Raw genomic sequence first — 16,541 nt, 5'->3', positions numbered from 1 at the left:
AAAAAAAAAAAAAAAAGAAAAGAAAGGGATTGTATCTTATATGATTCAACAGGAGAAATTTTTCTCTCTTCTACCTCCCCTAGAGAGGTTCTTTTCATGCTTCCTTTTCCTCCTATCTCTTTTCTCCTCTTTTTCGTTTTGTGGCCCTCTCCTCATCTTCAGTCATGCATCTCTCTCTTTCTTCCTGCTCTGTAATAACTGACATTTATTTCAGTACGTCTCTTTATAAAGAGCTTTACTCATACATTATGTCCCTTCACTCACATCACTGCAGTCTTAGAACAGCCGTTGCTATCATTTCATTTGATCATAGTGAAGTGTAAACAGGCTAGCAGACTGTTTCAAAGTCAGGCTGCCTTATTTCATACCTGTTTCCTCTTCCAACACCACGCTACCTCAATAAATTCTTTCCTCCCTTCCTCATAAATCTCTTTTCTCCTTTTTCTCTTCTTTCTCTTCCTTCAGCTTCCCTTCCTCGTTTCCTGCTCTTTCACTACCTCAACAAACCACCTTATGCTCCACCCCTATTCCCATCTGAACACTGCTCCTTCCAGAAACCTCCTTTATTCTCAGATGGGTCGAGTTAGGCACTTTCTTTGCTCCTCCAGAAACAGAGCCTCAAGAAAGCATCACTAACAATCCCCGCCCCAGGCCCACCTTCTCGCTTTATCCCATTATCAAAATCTTATTCATTTATCTCTTGTATTTTTAGCCACTGTTTTCTGAATTAACCACAGATAAAAATTGGAGGGAAGTATACAACTGGGGTATTTTTTCTGATTCCTCCTCTCTGCTTTCTTCCCCTCCCCTTTTCTCTTCTCCCTTCTCCTCTCCTTTCCTATTCCTTTCTTTTCTCTTCTCTTCTCTTCTCTTCTCTTCTCTTCTCTTCTCTTCTCTTCTCTTCTCTTCTCTTCTCTTCTCTTCTCTTCCCTTCTTTCTCTAAATCATATAGTGGTGTTTAGGTTATAATTTAAATATTTCCTTACATTTGAAAAAATAACTGTGATATATAATTTATAATATTACTTTTCCTTTTTTTATTATTTATTTATTTATTTATTTTTGAGATGGAGTTTTGCTCTTGTTGCCCAGGCTGGAGTGCAATGGCATGATCTCGGCTTATCGCAACCTCCGCCTCCAGAGTTCAAACAATTCTCCTGCCTCAACCTCCCGAGTAGCTGGAATTACAGGCATGTACCACCAAGCCCAGCTAATTTTTTGTATGTTTAGTAGAGACGGGGTTTCTCCATGTTGGTCAGGCTGATCTTGAACTCCTGACCTCAAGTGATCTGCCCGCCTCGGCCTCCCAAAATGCTGGGATTACAGGCATGAGCCACCACGCCCAGCCCCATTATTTTTAAAAGAGAATATCGCAAATACTTTTGCGCTGAAATAATTTTTCTATTACAAATGTTTGGATCATTTGCTTGCCTATAAAAGACAGGATTTTCATAAAATCTTGAAGCATTGTTTTCCAACAATTTCTTTTCGGAGTTTTTATACCCTCACTTCAGTGGTGTCAGTTACTCCAATTATGAACTGTGAAGCTGAGGTACTAAAGAAAATAATTTTGTATTCCCTGGACTCCTCACAACTGTGAAAATTTAATTACTCTGGTGAGAAATAGTTCCTCTTGGATGACCATGAGGCTAGTGAAATGTCTTGGACACTTAACATGAAAGAATTTTTTTTCTTCTACTACTCGGAAAACTGAAAGTTTGAAAAAATCTTTTTCTCTTTTTCCTACCAACTAAATGGGCAAAGTTTTTTGTTTTTTGTTTTTGTGTTTTTTAAAATTTTAGTTGCAATAAGTATTTTCTGACTTTGGTTGTCCCAGGAAAACCACTAAAAAAGATACTCAGAATAAAATGTAATTATGGTTTGTGATACAAGGAAATTTTTCCTCTAAATCACATTTCATTCCTGAGAAGAAACTGTGAGCAGTCAAGCAACAGCTAAAATTCACACACCATCAGGGCATATTCAAACTGACAACCAGGAGTCTAGAAAAAGAAAGGTTCGAGAACACCCTGGTTAACATAGTGGACCTCTGTCTCGAAAGAGAGAGAGAGAGAGAGAGAGAGAGAGAGAAAGAGAGAAAGAGAGAGGGAAAGAGAGAGAGAGAGAAAGAGAGAGGGAAAGAGAGAGAGAAAAAGAGAGAAGGAAGGAAGGAAGGAAGGAAGGGGAGAAAAGAAAGAAAGAGAGAGAGAGAGACAGAGAGGGAGGGAGGGAGGGAGGGACAAAGGAGTGGAGGAAACAGTATCTTTGCTTTATCAGACATCTGAGCAATTCAGATATTCGGTTATTACATTAATAAAATAATGGATGCTATGACCTGATCATTAGAGCATTTCTAGATTACAAAACTACCAGTAATTAAATAGTGGTGATTTATAATCATTCTCTCCAAAATTTTGTTGTAGTAGTTTGTAGCAGTTTTTGTTTGTTAATTACTACTCATTTTTAGTTCTATAGGCCAGTATAATACACATCTGTCCATATTACATCTGCTGCTCTCTTTAACCCCTTCCCTGGAGCAGACCATCTAGTTTCCGTAGTAACTACTACAAAACTATTGCTCCTGGGGTAGAAGGAAGAAAGGAAATGCAGAAGATAATGAATAAGTTGGGTAGTTGGAGGATAAAATGTTACTTGAGCTACTAAGAACTTTCTCTGCTTCCTTACTTGCAAAGATACTTAACTTTTCAGAGTAGCACTTCCAGCAGACTAATACCCTCTTCTTTGACCAATGTTAAGAAATCCCTCTTCTATCTTCCATGATCATGACTGTCCAAAGTGGAGCATGACAGTGTACACATTCCCATTCTTTCCGTCCACCATTCATTCTCTCCGTTTGACAATTGTGCCTGACATGTGATTGCTTCGGTCTGAAACACAAAGCTTTGCGAGTCAGCATAAAATAAACACTTTGTGCACTAAATGATCCATTCAGTCCAGTTGATCTATAATTTGAGATTTTGTGTACATGTGTACCTTAAGTCATACCTCAGTAATAATGAGAACTTTTCCTCTTTGGATTGATTCTCATACCTAACTCCAGAGAATACTTATTTTTGTAACTGGGAAGAGCAGGTATCCCTTACTGGGAGTAAGAGAATTGTTTGGAGAATCCTAGATTGTTTACTACCAAGTTCACTTTCCGAATCGAATATACCTATTTGGCTGTCTCTCCTATAGTTGAGGAGGATTTGGAAATCTGATCCAGTGCAGGGCGATGTCGGTCTGGGAAGGAAGACTGTGAGCCCTCTCTCCCTTTTTAATATGAGAATTCGAAAGCAGTGGGGAAGTGATGTTGGACCTATCACAGCATTGCTAACAGACAGCCTATTACAGTATTTAATAAAAACAGAAACAGCATGCCTATCATAGGCTAATAAATCCTACCTCCTGCACGCTTTAAAACAGTATGAAGCAGCTTTAACGGAGCTCCAGATAACTAATTTCAAGCATGGCTGTCTAGCGTGCCTGTCACTCCTATTGTCCTTCCAAACTCTTTCAGACATTTTGAGCAGGGAGAATTAAAGCTATGAGTTAGAAAGGGTTGTGACATTAATGGTCCACAAAGGCTTTAGGCACAAGAGGTAATGATGATTACCGGTGGCTATTTGGAGGACTGCACTGGATCGCTGTCATTAAAAATTAAGCGTGGCTTTTGAGGAAGATGTGACAACTACCGGAGGTAGGATTTGCATGTAAAACAAAGGAATCTGTTGCTGTTTCATGCTTTTTTGTTTGCTCTGTGGCGTGCGGATCGTGAATTGCAGCCAGGTGCGGAGTGAGAAGCAGGAAGAGGAGGGAGAGGGGAGTGGGAGATGGTCTGCTTAGAGCAAAACACAGTGGCTAGTATTATGTTTTATGGCAGAAATGCCTCCAGGACAAAGTGGCACCAGGCTTATAGCCTGCTGAGTGTACATTCCACTCTGCTTTTCCTGTGGAGTAGAATGTTTAGAGGTCACGAAGGAAACACTTTGCCTCTTATCTGTGGTGCCAGCTGGGCTATTGGTAGGGCTGAGTGAAGACTTTGGTGGGTGGAAGGCATAAAGGTCCAAGAAAAATAAAGAGGAAGCGGTCCTTAAGGTTTGAAACCTGTTAGATAAATATTTTATTTCTACAGTCAATGTGTTTTGATGGTCAGAGTCTGATTTTTTCAAAGGGGAAATTGGAAGATTAGGACAAATTTCCCTGACAAAGAACTACTTCCTATGTAATCTATTATAAAAGAAAATTGGGTACCTTCGTCCGTTTTGCATGTTGAAAGGCTGACCCACACTGTTTGCGTTCATGATTTTGCTAAGCAGAGCAAGAGTTTTCGACTAAAAGAAGGGGCTTTCTCTCGGTTCCTGCTCTTGCTTTTCAACAACTGCCGGGGCTGCAGATGGAAATGGTGATTTGTTAGAGGTTATGGACTTGACATTTTACCTACTTGTTTTGTTTTGTTTTTCAAATGAACAGCATAAAAACACAATTCTCCTTCAAAGATGAGAGGGGCAGTTGGGTTCCAAAGTCCAGTGGATAATGGGTAGATTTACAAAGGAACTTACTATACTGCTTTGTACTTTATATGGGATCGGTATAGCACAATCAGAAAAGGAAATGTCAGGAAATCACAAGCTGAGATTTCTAAGGCAAAAGTACAATGATCAGAAACCAGTGTTTTCTCAACTTGATCTATGGTGCAAATTTCAGTCTTTGTCATTGCATATGACCCTCAATGTGAAGTGGCAGGAACATAGTAAGTGAATTTCCCAGTGCTGTTGTGTTGTTTCCCCAGTGGACTTCACAAACTCTGAGCTGTAAAGATGTTGCTTTATATTCTGAAAAACTCTGTATTCTGAGGCATAGATTGGTTATAACGAATGGCAGATACATGAAATAATTATAAATTTATAAAAGAATGCAATATTCTTCAAATGCATCTAAAACTTCCATACTAATGCAGAATTAACTAGAAATAAAAGTGTAAGACAATTAGAGTATGTTTGTTTTCAGTTAAATACTGCAATTAAGGATAAGTAGGGCTTTTGCTCTTCTCTGATGCAGTTGAGTTTGTGTATTTGTGAGCTTCTGTATATATACTGTAATCCACATACAAAGTTGAAATCATTGCCCCATAGTAGATGGCATCTATGTTAAAGTTTCCTGTTTGTTTTTCCTAACAGTGTGGTGGATTTTACTGAACCAGCCGAACACTCTTGGCTGGTCTTTACGTGACCAGACCACATGTCCATGAAATGACTGTATGGAATTCTTGGTGCATTTGATAGCTATGACATCGTTTTCTGCTTCTATGTGGCCAGTGGAATGTGTGCCCTTGACCTTGTAAAGTCCCTTCTCCAGCCAATTGACCTCACCAGTCAAGAATGCATGTATAGAAAGAGAGAGCTCAAAATACACAAACAAAAATACACACATACATTTTACTTACTGTTGTTAGAGGTTTAAAAATCGATATTATTTCTATTATTTTCATTAATTTCATTCAGGGTAAAAGGACTTTCACTGCCTCTAGTCTTACCAATATCTTCTGAATCTAATTGCATCAAGTATTTACTTTGGAGGCAATTCGTGCCATGAAAGTTGTCAACAGGAGAAATTATTTTGCTGTGGTTATGCTCACAACACTTTACTGATAAACTAAAATGAATTTTTACAATTTTCACACATTGATGAGGAAAAAGTTTCCGTATTAATTCTTGATGATATATGTGTCTGGACTGAACGCCCACAACATGAAAAATATAGAGGAGATATGGTGCTTGTTTTTCCTCTTTGTAAGCTGTGAGGAAAGCCAAACCAAGTAATTTAGTCAAAACAATCTACTTTGTATCACAAATTAATTTCATTGCCTGTTTACATTGGTAGATATCAGCCAAAACATTTTGAGATGTCTTTTTCTTTCAGCTTCTGCTACATCTAGTAATAAAAAACAAACAATTCTCCAGCTATGCAAAAAGCAAGTCTGCAATCCCCCTTGATATAAAAAATAAGCACAGCTTTAGTCAGTCCTGTTTCCTCAGTCCCCATGGATAACACAGCCATCGTATCGTCACCAAGACACTTAGAATCCGAAGTTGTCCTTGTTCTCTGTCTCTCTCATATACACAGACAGTCATCATCCTGCTTTATTGGAAGATATTGGACCAGATATTTCTCAAACTAACACAATCTTCCCTTGGATCATCTCTCCTTCTCATCAAAATATAATTAAAAATAAATCTTCCAAAGATAAATTTCTGCTATTATATCAAATAAAAAAGCAGACTGCAAGAATGTATATATAATTTTGTTAATGCATATGTGTGTGTGAAAAAAACTAGAAAAAAATGCATCAAAATGTTAGCAGCAGTTATCTCAGTGAGGTGGAATTGGTGCATTTTATTCTCTTCATTCATTTGCACGGTTGCTATATTTTTTTCAAAGAGCATCTATTATATCAATAGCAAGAAGGCATGTCATAAAAGTTTATTTCTAGCTCCTGTTGCCATCTTTGCCCATGATCCTCCTGCATATCATGTACTATGTCTTCACCTCAAATTCCAAAGTCATTTGCTTGTCTAAGCACAACTGATTAAAGATGCCATTCCATTGTCAAATCCTCTTCATCCTTAGGTTTCTTGGTACTTCATGAAAAACAACATTGTCCTTTTTCAGGGACTGACTCCTACCTCTTAACTCAGGTTTCTGAAATAAAAGGAAAGAGAGAGAGAGTGTGTGTGTATGTGTTGAGTGTGTGTGTGTATCTGAGATGTCTCCCTATTTTGTAAATGGAGACTTTTTCAATCTCCTGCTGGTTCCTCATTATTTCCTAAATCTTTAAATGTTGGAGTGTTCCATGGATCAACTGTAAATTTCTTCTTTATCTATACTTAAGCCCTAAATGAGTTCAATCTACTATCAAGCCCTCAGAAACTTCCCATATACAGAGAGCTCACAAATGCTAATCTCTAACCTTGACTTTTCCTCTAACTTCCATACTTACATATCCAACTACCTATATAACATTTCCACTTAAATGTCTTACAGGCATCTCACACAGGATATGCTCAAAATCAAATTTCTGAATTGCACAAAATGTCCTCCTTCTATATTTTTCTCCATCTGGGTAAATGGGAACTTCACCATTGCACTTGCTCAGAAAAACCTTGGAGTCCTCGGTGATCCTCTCTTTCTTTTGCACATCACAGGAAATCCTAGTGCCTCTACCTTCAAACTATGCCTAGCTTTAATTGTTTCTTATCATTTCCACTGCTGCCACTCTGGGCAAGTCACTACCAACTCTCACATTATTACGTATTTTTCACAGTTGGTCTCTTACTTCTGCCTCCCTTCTCCCACCCACATGTTCTATTCTCTACCCAACACCGGTGGTCATTTCAATATTGAAGTTAAGTCATACCTTCTGCTCAAAAGCCTCCAATGTCTTTCTGTATGACTGCAGATAGAAGCCAAGGTCTTACAGTGGCCCGTGTGCCCTGGAATAATCTGGTTCCTCCCTGTACCCTTCTGCTACCACTCTTTCCCATTCCACTGCCACCATGCTGGCCTCCTGGGCTAGGGCTCAAATCCACCAAGCACTCTCAAACCTCAGAGCCTTTGACTTGCTCTGCCTGCTGCCTAAAGAATTCTTCCCCTGCATAGTCACTTGACTCAGTTCTTTACTTTTTTTTCAGGTCTCTGCTGAATGTCAGAAAACTTCCCTGAAAACACCTTTCAAATCACAACCCTTTGCATACTTCTTATTCCCAGACAATGCTTTCTTTTTCTCTGCAGCATACCATATTATCCCCAGGACATTACATGCTAAGATTTTAATGTCTATCTCCCTTTCCTCAATTGTAAACTCTATGAAAGCAGAAATTTTTATTTGCCTTCTGAAGTATTCATAGCACTTAGAATAGGGCCTCTTATGCAGTAGGCACTTAATGAGCAATTGTCAAATGAATGAACAAGTTGTTCAATGTAGGAATTAAATGTTTTCCTTCATCAAAATCCATTAGTAGCATTAGATTCCAAGTATAAGTTTTTCAACTTGAGAGTCAGAGCTCTCAACTTGAGTGTCATAACATTCTGTTGCTTTTTCCAAAGAGAAAAATACTGAGCACCTTCAAGAAAGTTAAGGAAATTCATTAAGATGGTTTTCTTTCCCCTCCCTGCACAGGAGGGGGGAAAAATCACATCACTGATTCCAATCCATGTCAAAGCAAATGAAAATTCAATTTGTCTGAATTTGATCTTATCCAAAAGATGACTTCTATTTCAAAAAGGACATTTTCACAGATCTCCTATACAAATGACTGTAAATGTTGACATGTCCTATATTTTCTTTGCTCTTCCCTGGTGATAAGGAAAGGAATGGTAAAATCAAGTTGGAAGGGATGATTGGGGTCAGTATGGCTTCCTAAGAGTACAAGCCCCAGTAGCCTGTGCAGCAATAGGAATCAATTAATACTAATCAATAATCGTACTGTTCATTTACACTTTCAAAATCAGCATTGTACAATCTCATGGTCTATTAAACAGTGACTTCTCTACCATTTATACATTTTTTTCAATCAATTAAAATATAATACAATAATCTTATTGTACAAATTGGATGTAAATAATAATGTCCAATATTTCTAGAATGTTTTATAGTGTCAAGAGGTTGTGTGATGTGAAAAGGATGCAGCATCGGAGATAAATACAAGTATTAAGACAAGATAAACTTGGTTTGAGTCTCACTTCACGTTGTTAGATATGGGTTCTAAATTTCTTTTCAAAGAATTAATATCAGTATGTTCAATTCTTTGCCTTCTACTTTTAAACTTAACTTCCTCGTAAAGCAACCTTTTTTGATTACCTACTCCACCCTGACTCATTCTGATCACCTGCTCCACCCTAACTCATTCAGATTGCCTGCTACCTGCTCTTACCTGACTCCCGCGGAAGCACTCACCCTGTCATTCTCTTTAAATTAGCCAATCGGAATTAGTTTATCCTGTGCAGTCTAACCCTAGCCAATAGGGGAACGACACAGCAGCAGGGGCCACGTGTCGTTCCCCTCCCTTGTCCAAGTGTGCGCTCACCATTGCTCCATCTGTAAGGGTGCACCCTTCTATAGAAGTAACTTGCCTTGCTGAGAATTAAAAAGAAAATTTTACATTCGAGTGCTATTCCTTTTGCAGCACCAAAACTTTAAATATAACAATAGCTACATGATGTTGAGCAAGTTTCTTAAATCTTACTGAGCCTCAGTTTCCTCAGTGGTAATTGGTGACGGTAATAACTACCTGGTTGGGTTGAAGATTAAATGTCATAATATATACCACTTTCCCATTAGAGTAACTGGCTCAGAGGAGAAGCTCGAAAAGTAATAGTTATCTTATTATTATTGTTATTTAATCTTCACAGCATACCTCAGCAGTAGATATTATACCTTCCATTGAACAGATAAGAAAACTCAGAAGTAGGAAAGTTAATCAAATTGCTCAAGGTCAAAGAGCTACTGTGCTATCAAAATTTAGTCTCTATTCAGCTGTAAAGACTCCTGATAAATAGAATGTTAGATTAACCGTCTTTAATGTATTTGATGACTGAATGCTACCAGTGATTAGGGAGATTTTTTTTAAAGGAAGAATCTAAAGAATAGAATCCTCTTTCATATTTGAACAATGCAGGTGTCTCATGTGCTCTTTCCCTAAAGGAAGTACACTCAAACTCTCAGGAAACAATTTGAATGAATGCAAACTAACAAATTAAGAAGGCCCTCTCTAGACACGCCGTATCATGGAGTATTAGAAAACCAGTTTCACAGCCCTGAATATCTTCCTTTGAATCCCAATTCTGCATCTTGCCTGAGTCTCCCTTTCCTCAGCAGGAATGTAGGTAGTAATGGTATATTACTCATGGGGTCACAAGGATTAAATGAAATAACCTGTGCCCAGGTATCAGCACCATGCTTGGCACAAATTAGTGCATAATGCCTTGACCCATTTGTATGAAACTATTATGATCGAAGATGAAACTATCAAGTTGAATTGTGTTTATTATAATACTGCGAGATTTGGTTTAAAAATCTCCTTTAGTTTTTACTTCTTGGTATTTCATGTCTCCAAATTCATTCAATGGATGTCATTTAAGAGTCATTTGACCAGAACCAGAAACCAATTTTCCTGAAATGTATGACATTTGCTCATTTCTTATTAGACCCAAAATGAAAGAAGCAATTCTGGAAAAATCAAAGAAAATGTCTGCCTCTCTGAGATACCAAACCTAATTTTATAATTCACATACCTGGGACAGAACTTCAACCCAGTGCCTTCCGTTGGCATTGTCAGGCTTCAACTTCAACATGTCCAGTGTCTTCACTCTGTGGCTGCACTGACAGAAACCCTGAGAAACTGACCAGGTGAATGCACGATCATACAAATGACTTCAGTGCACAATGTGCGTGAAATTGGCAATTAGCCTCATCAGTTACTCTAGATTTAGCATGAATTTTTGAATCCAAAGGGTGTTTCATTTAATCACTCAAAAAAAATCACTACCTCCAATTAAGCTATTTGAAAACTTTCAAATCCTGGTCTACTACATAGGTTAAACTTTTCTTTGGTCAATTCTGAGCTTCATTCTGCACCAAATAACTTCTCAAATTTCTGATTCCTGAAACTTGGTAACTAATGGTTGAATTTTGGGGGATGTTTTCCTTAACATTTTGTAATTTCTCAAGTCTTCCTCTGTAAGTGCAACTGGTCCCAACACTAATATCTCTCTCCAAAAGTGTGTATGTGTCACTGTCATAAAAATGTCACAGATTTTTAAGATTTGATTTTTTTTCTTAATCTTCACAATATGTTGCTCCTTTTTGTTGCAAGAATACTCTGTGCATGGCCTTTATTACACTTTGCTATGATCTTTGGTTCACTTATCTGCCTCCTTCCACCCCTCCTTAAACTGTAAGTCTCTGAAAGGTTAAGGACTAGGTCATCATCATCACAGTACTTTCAGTGCCTAGCAGAGTTCACGGCAGTAGTTAACGCTCAATAAGTGTTTCTTGAAAGAACAAATCAATCATATCTATAGTAGATTTCTTAGTGTCCAGTTTGACCTAAAAAGGGTAAATGCCCACATGGTCAAAAAAAAATCATACACCACAGAAATACAGTACTGCAGGGAATTATTTTATAATAATTAAGCCCTGGATCTGCCATGGGCTCACTAACCTCTCATTCACCTGTTCTCTCACCTCTTCTCTTTATATTCCCAGGCCCACATCAAATGCTCTTTTTGACTGTTTCTCCCTTCCTTCCTCTCTGCTGTCTGCCCACAGCCACTACCCTATTTTTCTAAAGCACATGGTGGGAACTTCCATTCGAAGCTGACTTTGAGTTTGACAGCCCAGACAGCAAATGCCTAAACCCCCTCCTCATCAAAGCCAGGGTGACAGATGAGCCTGGGTGAGTATTTCAGCTCTGGGAAGGGGAGAAAATGAATCAGCAGTCAAATGTCAAGTTTGCTGACTCTTTAGGAAAGAAAGAGAAGATACTTATAATACTGGACAGGAGGGCTTTGGCTTACATTTGCCAGCTTTATACTAAATAGGGAAAATGTCAGCTGAATCCCACATGTAGATTCCTTGTCATCTTGGTGTTTTCCTGAGTGCAAAATTAAAACTCCAAAAGATTCTGGACATGAGAGCTCATTTTCAGTTTTCAACAAATCTAGCTGATGAACAAAAACACAGGCAAGTAGTAAAATATGCAACTAAAATTTTAAAGTCTAATTTTTAGCCAGATAATTAGGTTGCAAACTCATTGAAAGCAGCAACGATGTTTTTATAAATCTCAGATGACTAGAACTATATTAAAAATATACCATAGGTTTTTTAAAAACAATTTCTTGATTAATATATGTCCTCCTCCTCACCCTATCCCCTAAGGTAAAGCCATGTTAGGGAAATCAAGAAAATGTCTTATCTTTATTTACCAGGCTGCTTGACTGGGGATTTAGGGTTCCAGAAACCACACAAGTTTTAATTCCACAGAATCCCCTTTGCACACCGTGGTGTAGAGAGGGCACTTATAGAAGGGGAAGGAGATTATAGAAGGGGAAGGAAAGAGCAGTGTATGAGTTCTGATGTTGTCTGTTTGTTTGTGGAATCCTGTCACTCACAGGCATTTCTATGATTGGAAATCATTTACAAAATTAGTCCACATAGGATTCTTACTAAGGAGGATTCAATTTGGAAATTTCTTGAAATAAAGCCCTTACTACACTCTGTGTGTCTGGGAACGTCACTGACATAGTTCAGGACTTCATAAATAATGAGTTTGGTTTTGTAAGACATTTGAAGTCTTTTCTTCATTGGATTTTTCACTGGAAAGCTGGTAAAGGTCAAGCACCTGACTCCATAACTCATCCACAAAGGTAAAATATCTCTCAAAGTAAAACTCTGAGAAAGTTAAAAATAGCCAGCAATTCAAATGCAAATCTAGAATCTTTCTTGCTTTGCATCAGATGCAGAGAATCATTCCGGACATGCTGCATAAGGCACTTTATGAGAAGGATAGAGAAGCAGTTGGTAAATCTTGCTCATGAGATAATTCTTGAATGTCTTCAGTTTGGTTCTGCATAAGCATCTGAAAATTTCAGACTACATGAAGAACGTATAGTCCATGAAATTGAACTCCTACAGAAGGATTCTATTTCTGTAGAAATGCTGGAACTATTGGTTGTCTCTGGATTGTTTGTTTGTTTCCTACTATATTTCAAATGAGGAAATTAGAAGAAGGGGAAAAAAAACCTGACATCCAGAAGAAAATAATACCTAACTTTAGAGGCCACATTTTAATCACGTTTTAACAGGATTAGTCCCATTTCTCCCTCTCTGTGAAGGTGATCATTCACTGGTTTAACTTTGCTTCATGGTGGTTTTATTTGGTCCTGTGTGGTGCTTGGGAACAGCCATGTGAGGCTCTCTGTGTAGATAACTCAAGGTAACTGTTTGCTTTGAAAACATAAAAATAGAACAGCACAGGAATCATTTCTCTGTTGGAATGAATCAAAAGAAAAGTTGAGAGAGAGAAATAAAGTTTATGTATAAAGGAGAAGGAAAGTTTAGATAACATATACCCAAATATGAGAAAATTTTTGTAGGTATAGAAAACATAACAATAGAACTGGTACAAAGAAAACTGGCTAGAGAATGTCTGTAACAATCTGCTTCTCAATCTTCTGGGTCTATTTCCCCACTGACAAGTGGATTTAGTGTTTGCTGAACTGAAAGTGAAAAATAAATGGTATAAAGAAAACAAATGTGCTCTGATTTACATGCCTATATGAAGAAAGCTGTCTTTTTTCATATAAGCATATAAAGTTGTAATTTTGATTTCAGGCACATGGTGGTATTTAGTATGTTCATTGCAGCTTACATCCTAGTGAGAAGTAATAAGAAAATTAATAAACAAGATAAAAAGGAAGCTATTTACGTCACCTCAAGCTATGAACGTCCTAAGGTGTCTACACATTTTAAAAACTCATTCTCCATCCTACTACCCTTTAAATTATAGCCTATTACAGGGAGTAATTGGGGACCATGCCCTGACAGAGTGTCAATGTGTCTGGAGAGCAAGGGTCAGCAGCATGTATTTGGAAATAAGGCTAAAAGGTAGAAAAGAGCCATGCTAGGTAAGACCTTACAGGTCACATTAATGAGTTTGCTCATCATTCTAAGAGCAATGGAAAGCCATCCAAGGTATCAGGCAGGGGGCTGACAAGGTAGTTGCACTTTCCAAAGGTATCTATGACTGCAATGTTGTGATCAAAATGGAGAAGAACAAAAGTGGATGCCAAGAAGCCAGATGAAAGGCTATTGTAGTAATCCAGACGATGCTAGCCTAGCCCAGGCAGCAGTGAAATGGCGGAAAGACAGTCAGAAAAATATGTGTCTGTAAAGTGCTATATTTGAATACATTCCCAATGATCATGTGACAGAAACTTAACCCCCAATGCAACAGTGTTAAAAGGTGAGACCTTTAGGTGAGTAGGTCATGAGTGCTCTGCCCTGAAGAATAGATTAGTGCCATTTTCGCTGGAGTGGGTTAGTTATTGTGGAAGTGGGTCCCTAATAAAAGGACGAGTTTGGCCCCCTTTTCCTCCTTCACCTCTCTGTTATGTGTGTGCACTCTGTTGCTCTTCCGCTTTCCACCACTGGCCCCTTGACCTTGAACTTCCCAGCCTCCAGGTGTGTAAGAAATAAATCTCTGTTCTGTATAAATTACTGAGTCTCAGGTGTTCTGTTATAGCAGCATAAAATGAACTAAGACAGAAAATCACTTCATAGAGTTGCTCATAGACTAAATTTGAGAGGTGGGTAGAGAGAGAGACAATGTCAAGGATAACTCTATATTTCTGGCTTAAACAACTGGATAGATGGTGAGATTATGGAACATTGGAAAAGGACTAGAGTTCCCTTTCATCAAAAAACATTTTAAAATTACGTGTGTGTGTGTATGTGTAAGTGTGTGTGTGTGTATATATGTATATGTGTATGTATGTATGCATGTATGTATATTCTTCAAATCCTCTCTTTATTTGACTTGAATTATGTTTAACTATTTAACTTCCCAGGTTCTCTCCTACTTTATAGTTCTTTTTATCTTTTCTCCTTTCCTGGATTCTTTATCTTCTCTTACTCTTTAGAGCTTTTTTCAGTAATTGCAAATATCATCCATCCACACTTAAAACCCAAGCCATCTTTCCAGCTGCAACCTTGCTCTTCTAACCCAAGTCCTATGTTGCCTACTACCTATGTTGACATTTCCCTGCTGCTGCCATTTTTAGACTTCAAAATTCACTTGGCAAAATTAAACGCTTATCAGACCTAATAAATCTATACAGTCTCATGTTTCTATTCATTGTACCACAAATCTTCCAGCTATTAAAGCCAATAATTGTCTTTGAATCCTCTTCCAATGATATACCTAATTGACCTACTGATTTTTCCTTCAAAATATCTTTTGTTTCTGTGCCTTTTCTCTTCATGGACAAATAAAGTCCCTTTACTGGCACACTTTGGTTATTAAGATAGTTTGCTAAATAACCTCCTCAACTCTACTCTCACATTTTTCAAAGTGGTAGTTATTGAATCACCTGCACAAGAATTATCTGGGGAGCTTTGTAGAAATCAATTCATGTGGCCCATATTTAATCAGAATCTTTTTGTGTAAGGCCTGGAAATTTATCAAATACTATAGATAGATCTAGTATATATTATACATTTTGGGAAAAAATGTTCCAATCTCTTTCTGCCCTAGGTTTCTTCTACATAGATCATCCAAATGAGTAGTTTCAAAGCATGACCTCAAGCATGGAACTTCCTTCATCACAGCCATTGGCTCTCACTTAACCAAGCAAATCAAGTCTCCTAGGACTAGATGTCAAGACCCTCCAATTTCTGATGGCCAGATAAATTTCTAGCCCAATCCTTACCTCCCTTCTCTCACTCTGTTACAACTAAACTATACTACTTGCCATATCTCAAACATGCCTGTCATGTCTTTATACCTCTGTCCATGAGCCTCATGCATTTCAAACCTCCAGAAAAGGTCTCTTTCCCCTCTCATTTTCACCTGTCAAAATCGACCAGTTCTCAATGGTTCCTCTTAAATGAAGCCTCCCCTTAATCCTTTCCCATTTTTCCTCTTCCTTTTCTATTCCTTTCACTCCAAGCTAGAAGGAGCCTCTCCAATCTTTGAACTCCTTCAGCAGATTTTACCTTTTGGTACTTACTTGTCACATAATTACATGTATAAATAAGTTTTCCTTTTTCACTTCTACTCACAAAATTGAAGACAGGAACTATGTTTTATGAAAAGATGAATTGATGAATGGAAAGAAAGTTGACCTGAGTTCAAAATCCATCTAGTGCATGTCCTTGGGCAAATAATTGAGTTCCCTTATTAAGTGAGATTATGTCACTTACTTTATAGAATTTTGGTCAGTATAAGTAGAGGTATCTTATAAAAAGTTGAGCAACATGAAATGGCAAATATTTCATTTTCACTGACAAAATGGAAATTTCATTATACTTGGTGGTTCTCTACATTTTAGTATGTTTTTCTTTAAAATATTGTGTATACTATGCTTTACATCCACTTTACACATCTTGTCCACTGAATATATAAATGAACATAGTAATGCTATTCTTATTAGCATGAAGAGAGAGAAGAATTAGAGAGACTCTGAAATAGAGAGAAGAGAGAAAAGAAGGGAAACTCAATCTGCCTCAGGGCTTACCTTGCCTCTTCCTTTTTCTTTTTTTTTTTTTTTTTTTTTTCTTGAGATGCAGTCTCACTCTGTTGTCCAGGCTGGAGCGCAATGGCACAGTCGTGGCTCACTGCAATCTCTGCCTCTCGAGTTCAAGCGATTCTCCTGTCTCAACCTACCGAGTAGCTGGGATTACAGATTTACAGGCACACACCACCACGCCCAGCACTTTTTTTTTTTTTTTTTTTTTTTTTTTTTTTTAGTAGAGACGAGGT

General features: G+C 37.9%; 1 protein-coding gene across 1 annotated transcript in view; it reads left to right on the top strand.

Annotated features, from left to right (window-relative positions):
• Nucleotides 1-3,224: 3,224 nt before the first annotated feature.
• Nucleotides 3,225-16,541, top strand: part of KCNMB2 (potassium calcium-activated channel subfamily M regulatory beta subunit 2) — a 307,675-nt gene continuing 294,358 nt past the window's right edge. The window contains exon 1 of the mRNA XM_025375855.1: nucleotides 3,225-3,700. The gene's annotated coding sequence lies outside the window, so the exon portion shown is untranslated. The remainder of the gene's footprint in view (nucleotides 3,701-16,541) is intronic.

Source organism: Theropithecus gelada, chromosome 2 (genome assembly GCF_003255815.1).
Source record: "Theropithecus gelada isolate Dixy chromosome 2, Tgel_1.0, whole genome shotgun sequence".
NCBI classification, from domain to species: domain Eukaryota; kingdom Metazoa; phylum Chordata; class Mammalia; order Primates; family Cercopithecidae; genus Theropithecus; species Theropithecus gelada.
The sequence above is the reverse complement of the archived record's forward strand: the minus strand, read 5'-3'. Positions and strand labels throughout refer to the sequence as shown.